The sequence below is a fragment of the Grus americana genome, unplaced genomic scaffold, assembly GCF_028858705.1.
Source record: "Grus americana isolate bGruAme1 unplaced genomic scaffold, bGruAme1.mat scaffold_73, whole genome shotgun sequence".
In the NCBI taxonomy this organism is placed as follows: Eukaryota; Metazoa; Chordata; class Aves; order Gruiformes; family Gruidae; genus Grus; species Grus americana.
This window is the reverse complement of record NW_026561943.1, coordinates 513,032-520,915: the sequence shown is the minus strand read 5'-3', so window position 1 is coordinate 520,915 and position 7,884 is coordinate 513,032.

The following is a 7,884-nucleotide window of genomic DNA, read 5'->3' as shown; positions in this document are numbered from 1 at the left end:
ATCTCCGTCTTCAGAACTTTCTGCTGTTTGGTGATCTGGCATTTTGCTCTCCTCTCTTAGGCCTGAATGTTCAGGAAGCATGATACTCTTCTCAGAAGCAGATTTAGGCACAAGAACTCTCTCTCTCTCATTTTCTGTCCCAGATGTATTTTCATTCCCATTTTTCTGTCGTTCCTGAAGTACATTTTCATTTTCTTCCATAAAAGAATCCTGTGTGGACTCAACTTCAGCGTGATCCATGTTAGAAAAGCCTTTTTCTGGAGTCTCTTCATCACTCTCAACTTCATTTTGGTCTTCGGGAACTTTATTCTCTTTATTGAACTGGAAATTCCTCCTCTTGGTTGCGATACTTGAAGACCCTTTGTTCTTTCTGCGTTTTCTTTTTGACACATCTACAAAGAGGTATCAGAAAGAGTAATCCAAAACATTACCAAAACCAGTTCTTCCTTCAAAATCCAGCATCCTCATCTTACTTGACTTAACAAGGAAAAGGATCAAAGGAGCTCAAGTACTATCATCTGTCTCCCTACGTATGTCTCGAGAAAGTCTTGCAAAAAACTTGCAGGAAGACAAACTGGCAGTGGAAACATTGACAACTCTCCAGGCAAATACTGCATTGCCTAAGAACCTTTATTTAGATTGCTCCAGTGCAGGGGGAGTTGGTTGGTTGTTGGATTTTTTTTTTTATTTTATTTTTGGATGGTGCTAAAGATGCCATAAAATTAGCTACAGTATTATTCCAGTGATTTGTAGACTTCATATTCATGCGCCTTCAAAATTAAAGGCAACCATGATAAAATGAAGCAAATAAAGAGTCTTGAGGAGGACCTAACCCCTTTCCTCCATGCTCCCAGCAGCCACCGAAGCCAGTGGGGGTCCCAGAAGGGCAGGAGCTGCAGGGCTCGGGCTGAGCGGCACGGAGGATCCTTAGGAAGGCTTTGTTGCTCTGCCACGGGGATATTAGTGTTTCTGGCTAGCTGACAGCATGTGCAGCGAGTGTAAACATCTGGCTCCAGCAAAGAGATGCAGACGAGGGAGGGCAAGTTATGCACGAGAGAAACAGGGTCCTTGCGATAGCGCCCAGCTGGGCAAGGGCTGTCTCAAGGGCTGTCTCCAGCAGATGTGAGCAGAACCGGGTGCGAGGGCCCGCAGCACCCTCAGGGAGAAGCGGGCACGGGCAGAGGGAGATGCAGCCATCGGTGGGAGGATGGTGGTTTTGCAGTGGAGCAGGGCGCTTGCCCCGGTGCCTCTGCAGCCTCTTGGCTGGCTCATCCCAGGGCCTTGGGAGGTGGTGAGAAAGGCTTGAAAATGCACCACTGGGGGCACCTTAGGGGTCTGAGGAAAGAGCCCAGAAGCAGTATTGAAGATATTTGCAGTACCACTTTGGATCGTGGTGTGGTTTGCATCCAAACAGCAGCCATTTTGCAGGGGACCGCGGGGAAAAAGTGGGTAAAGAGCACCCAGGCCTCTGCTGTCCAGCTCTTTCTGAGCAGACCAGCTGTTCACGCTAGTTCAGGCTTAATTCGTGCTCTGGGTTCATTGCCACAATCTTTCAAAACTCCGGTCTAACCCTGTATGTTGGCACCGGGATTGAACTTCTGGACTCTCTGACTGACGAGTCAGCCGAATCTTCCTCCGCCCTGTGGCGAGCAAAGCCGCGCCCAGGCTCCCGGCTTCGCAGCTGGCACAGGGCGGAGGAGGGAAGAACGGGGAGAGGAGATCGTCCTCGGACTCGAAGGGGTTTAAACCCCCCTGCGGGCCGGGGGTGTGTGTGTGTGTGTGTGTTTGAGGGGAGCACGCAGCAGTCTAACTTCGAAGTTACCCCCGGCTCTCCTTCCACCCTGGCTCCCCCACGTTGCTCGGAGCCCGCCGCCCCCGGCAGGCGATGCCCCCCGGCCGCGGGGACAGCGCCGGCCGCTCGCCCGCCGCCGCCGCCAGACAACAGGGAGGCGAGCGGGGCGGTCGCCGCCGCCGGGCCCGGCTCGGCCCGCCCGCCCCCGCCGGCCAGGAGCCGCCCTTGCCCCGGGGAGGCGCGGGGCGGCGAGAGCGCTGGCGGTGCCCCGTCCCCGCCGGGAGAGCGCCTGGCCGGTTCCCCGGGGGCAAGCGCGGGCGTGGGGGGAGCACGCCTGACGGCGCCGCTCCGCCTCGCCCCCTCAGCCCGCGCCCGCCTGCCGCCCTCCCGCCTGCCGCCTTCGCTCACGACCGCGCCGCCATCTTGCGTCTCACAAACTACTGCACTTCTTCTGGGGCGGGGGGTGAGCCGGGAACTCCCGACGCCGCCGCCCGCAGCGCCCACTCGCATCCTCCCGGCGCCTCGCTGCCCCGGGGCGGGTGCGCGGGGAGGCCGGGCAGCGGCGGCCGGTGCCTCAGCCTCCCTGGCAGGGAGCGGGGGCCGAGCCGCTCCGCCGCCCCGCCCGTCAGGCGGCGGACACCAGCCAGAGGGCGGCCCGGCCCCGCCGAGGCAGCGGGTGGCTACCCCAGCGCCGCAGCGCCTCAGCCCGGGGGCCACCGGCGGCTCGTCGTCCTCCGGTCGGCGGAGGTGCCGGCGCGAAGCGGCTGCGGCAGGGAGGCACGGGGATGACAGGCCGGGAGTTCCCAGGTGGCAGCGGCGCCCTCGCAGCCCGCTCCTCTGCCGCCAAACCTCGGCTCCGCGTAGAGCCTCCCGCCGAGCACCCAGGCGGGTTTTAAGGACGGCGTCGTCTCCAGCCCCGTGAAGGCTTTTTCTCCGACGCCAGCCCCGAGTTTCCCTCGGGCGTCCCGAGCTGTCGCTGGGGGAGGACATTGCCGCAGGGTCCAGATCCCCAAACCAGGGACGAGCGACAAAGTAACGGCTCTGAGGAAAAAACCTCACCATCTCCCCCCACCCCCCGCCGCCCTTTTTTTTTTTTTTTTGTGTTTAGTTAGAGAATTTGGAGAAAGGAGACCCTTCACTACATACCTAGATACTTAAGTATTTAGTTTTAACTCCCAGGGCATACTTCTCAGAAATGCTGTGTTTCTACATTCTGTTTCTTTCATCCCTGTTTGCCATTTTGGTTCAGACACTAAAATACGATTTGTTTCCCTGAGAGAGAAAATGAAGATGTGGCTTGTGGGAACCGTTAAAGAGTTGGGTCATGGAAGACCCAAGATTTACGCAATTAGAATTAAAAAAACCAAAGCCCCTGTAGAGGTACAGTATCCTGTCCAGACTAGTGACAGGAAGGAGTTTGAGCAAAGCTTTGAAGAGCAAAAGTTTTCATCCCAGGATTGTTTCTGGTTCTTCGTTTCCACAGTCACTCCTGTTCAGTTTTCCCAACAGTTACCTGGGGAGCACGGCTAACAAACTGCTCCCACAGTCCCATCAAAAATCAGTGACAGCAGCCAAGGTTAATGAAGAATAACCTTAATTCCTTTATTATATTTCCAATGTAGTATGCATTCATGTGTAAATTTCCAACATATTTGTTCTTCCCCCCGGGCTTGCCTTCACTGTGAACCGATACACCAAGAGTAGGAGTAAGCTGCTCACAGACAAATCTTAAAGTCTTAAGACTCATGCTGGTTTTTAAGAGTAACGTTGTTACTGATCAAAATTATACTGTGATTAATAAAATAGAGAAGACAAAAAACCCCCAAAAAGGTGATTTCATTTGTTATTGATACCCATACAAACAATACAGCTAAAAGAAAAAATTCTGCATAGTACGCAAATGTTTGGACAAAGACTAGAAAGAAACAAAAAAAGAAAACTGAAACATAGGTAAGAACCCAAACACACACAGAGGGATTGCACAGTTCGGCGTTCAGTATCACCAGACCTTGTGTACGTGAGGTGATGGAACAAAACAGCAATGTATGGTGCCACATCTTTTATCGCAACCAATAGAAAATGTTATTGTCATAAGATAGGCAAAGTTTTTTAAAAAACAGTAACTGTCAGATTAACTGAGAGAAATTTTCTCTGCTGGTTTGAAGATGCATACATCTTCACAATGGGGTATTGCTTTGCTTGGACTTAAATATTTTTATCACCAACAATGTATTCACTTTTATGTACTAAACAGATAAAATTTTCTCCAGGTAACTAGAAAACTATTTACAAGTTAATTCAGCTACAAGCCACCTAACCTGCAACTAACAATTGACATTCAAATGCTATTCTCCAGTATCAAGAAGATTGTCATTATTACGAGCAAGACTAAACTTTCCCTTAGAAAGTTAACAGCAGTAAATTTTGCTTTGTTTCAAGTTAGGTTTTTTGGACAGGCAAAAATATGCCATAGCAAAAGTTCTTAAGTTTGTGGAGTGTTTCTCCTACATACTTTCTTTAGGTTGTTAATTCTGTGAAAGCCCCTTGAGGTGCTATCACACAATTAAAAAAGTCCACCTCTCAACTGCATTGAGAGGTTTCTAAAGGATTTGCTTTTCATGTACCAAAATGAGACTTGGTTTAAAACCTTCATGTAATATGCGATGGACTCTACAGCACCACAGACTAGTTCAGAACAACGTATTCCCACAAGTTGGAAAACGATGAGAAAAAGTTTATCCTTTTCTGTTAAAGAGAGCTACTGCAGTTATCTGGGAGATGTTCGGGTCTGCAGCGTTCCAAAGGCAATCACAGCAGTATGTCACATAAAATATATATAGGACGAAAATATCAAATAAAAGCAGTTAAAGGACTTTATTAGAGCTTTCTTAACAAAGTCAAAGATATATTTGTTTAACATCTGTAGAAGTAATCTTTATTGAATTAATTATGCGCAGATAACAACATGCAGTGAAAAGAAAACATTAGACGAGAAGTATGTGGAAATCAACACCGAGCATAACTGAAGGCTGCAATTTCTTTCTTCATTTCCTAATAAGAAAAAAAGACAAACTAGCAGTCAGCATGAACAAAAGCTTACGAACCCTGTTTATTTCTTCATAAAAAATAACAAAGGATCTGTACACACATACCACTGGTAGTAAGATTTAGCAAATACATGCGCTAGCACCACCGTAACATCTTTCTATACCCACTGGCTTCAAACACATGCTTATGTGTCCCAAATAGACTACAGAGACTGCGTGGTTCTGTATCAAGAGACTATGGAACCGTATCGACAGCGGTTCCAACAGTTAGAAAGAGGAGACAGTTCCTGAAAAGGCACAACTAAAAGCTGGAAACATTCTTTTCTGCACTCGGAATATTTACTTGTTAAAGTCTTATCTCTTCATACAGTAGAGCTTGCTCCTGACTGACCTGCAGTGTCACTCTGAAGAGGAGATTTTTTTTTTTGTTAAAGCTAAAGGTAGAAGTAGCAAACAAAGAAATCCAGTCTCAACTTTCAATGCTTCAAGCCACAAAACCTCACAAGCCCCAAGATAACATTAATAAATGCCTTCTCATGCTAAACAACGTCATTATACTAGATGAGAGATGGGCCCATTTTTCAGGAACGGCCTCCCTGAATCCAAATAATCCTCCCTGTTGCACAATCAGAACAGAACATCGGTTCTAACTCCTTCTCTGATGTGGAAGAAGAGATCCAGATGACCCGAGCTGAAGAGAAGAGGCTTCCTCTTTTTTAAGGCAGGCTGAGAGGCATAAAGAATTTTCTCTATTCTCAGTCACAAGCATCTCAAAGACAAAGGGATTCAAGGATCTTGAATCTGACAACTGACTATCCAACCTATCTCAATCGACTCAATGCTGGGAATGCCTGACTGGGACCACGGGCATCTCCGGAAGACTTCTGACAACTCAGAAATCCTCTCTTAGCGGAAAAGAACAGAGAATTTGACTCATTAACATGAAACCGTCAGAGGCAGAAATCTCCCCATGTGTCAAATTAAAGATGCTCGAGCCATGCTTGTTAAAAAGAGATTATGGTGAGACCAGAGAAAAGTCTCAAACTCTTGTTAGGTTTCATACCTAATTTCTTTTCAGGAAGGGAAGGACTACTCTATGAAGTGTTACCGTGTCTGACTGCCTGTAAGGGGAGAAAGAGGAAGCAACAGACTGGGGAAAGCACCCTCCTTATGTAGCCCCCCCAGCCCTAAAAAGGGTCTGGAGAAGGACTATTGACAGACTGAGGTTAACTGCTTTGAGAGGGCTGTGTGGGTGGACCCATTGTCTTCCAGTTCAAGCCATTTCCTGCTGAAACTGCCAACGATTATGCCAAATACAACAATGGGTTTGCAATATGGATAAACCTCTTCCAGACTGAAATGAAAAAGCCTCGTAACACAGGCAACTAAGCAGTAAAGAGTAATGCTAAGGAAGCGTGATGTCCAGAGTGCACACGTACACATGCCTAAGACACACATGCATAACAGTGATAGAAAGTGCTGTAAGAAAAAAAAAAAATTACCTGCACTAATTCAGTTTTGTCATAATCTTCCCGATGTTGGTATATGGACTGACTCAGAACAGCGTACAGTTTTTCCATGCAAAATATACTGAACTTTTTAGTTACTGCCGTGACATAACGCAACAGTTGCTGAAGAAAAAAAAAAGGAAACTACAAGTTTGGAATAGTGCAAGATCCTTTGAATAGGCTCTTCATGTTTTCAGAAGCTAAACAATAACAATACAACACAAACGACATCCTACTTTCTTATTTTATGAAACATGAGTGACACTTCAGAGAACAGACGAAACATCTCACAAGATTTAACTGAAGAAAAGGAGTTACTTTTTCATACTTCGGGAAAAAGGAAAGCTTAAATTTCAGACAGTATTTTATTAGTCATCAATCTATCACATCAACAATCCTAATTGCGAATCAACTGCTTCCAGAACAGCAGGGAATGACACAATCCACTTTGTGGTAGAGTTGCTGCCACAGCAAAGCCACTGTTCCATTTTATTAGAGAAACTGTTGCTGCAATGCAGGGCACTGTAAAATGGATCTTTGGAAGCCAGGCTACAAATCTTCTGGATCCAGCTGTGCCAGCTGGAAACAGAAGCAGCCTTGGGTGCTCACCTTTACCCATTAGCTGAACGTGTAGTGTGCCTCCAGCTCTGCTGGCAGAACACACTGCTCAAACGTCTGAAGCAGCTCAGGGAGCAAAGTTACCTCAGTTGGCTCCTGCCTTTAAACTGACGAGTGGATAAACTAGCAGAGTGACTCTGCCTGTAGCAAATTACCAATCTCGCACACAGGCCTTTCTGTTACCAAAGATGCGAATGCAATCATCTCTGGGAAAACGACAGTGACAAACTAGCGGCAGCACCTTCTTCCACTGCTGGGGCTATTCAGTGCCTGTGTGTTGTGTGAGGCTGTGAAGATGTAGCTTAAGAGAGCAGCCGTACCAAAGGAAAGTATTACTGCCTCACAACTGCCTGTCGTCAAACTCTGCCTCCCTCAGATCAACTAGCACAAAAGCTGAGTATTCCCCTCAACTTCATTCTACACAACCCGCAGATAAAACGCACAAAACCCACGCAGCGTGCTTTCAGCTGCTGCAAACAGAAAAGGCAGGATGCGACAGAGGTGTATGGTCACCATCCCGTGTGAAACGATTTCTAATTGCTGCCACATAGATGACCGCATGCGTTTCTACACGTTCATAAAGCTCTAGGCCTATTACCAAGCAAATAAACGAACAAAAACCCCCAAACAAAACCAAGCAGCTACATTTTGGAGGTTCACCTAGCTTATTCACTGCAGGTGAATCCTACAGAGGCTCTCTGGTACGAGCAGCTAGTTCCAATGGCATCCATGTTGATGAAACAAATTTTCCAAAAGATGCGTTTCATGACTGTAGCTCTCAGAGCTGAAACATATCTAAGGGCTCTACTGTACCATTTCCACAGTGGGCAGTAACTTTGGAGCACACACTGTTAGCACCCTGACTCTCTGAAAAACCTGTGTGGCTTCTCTACACACAGAAGCAGACATGAACAACAAC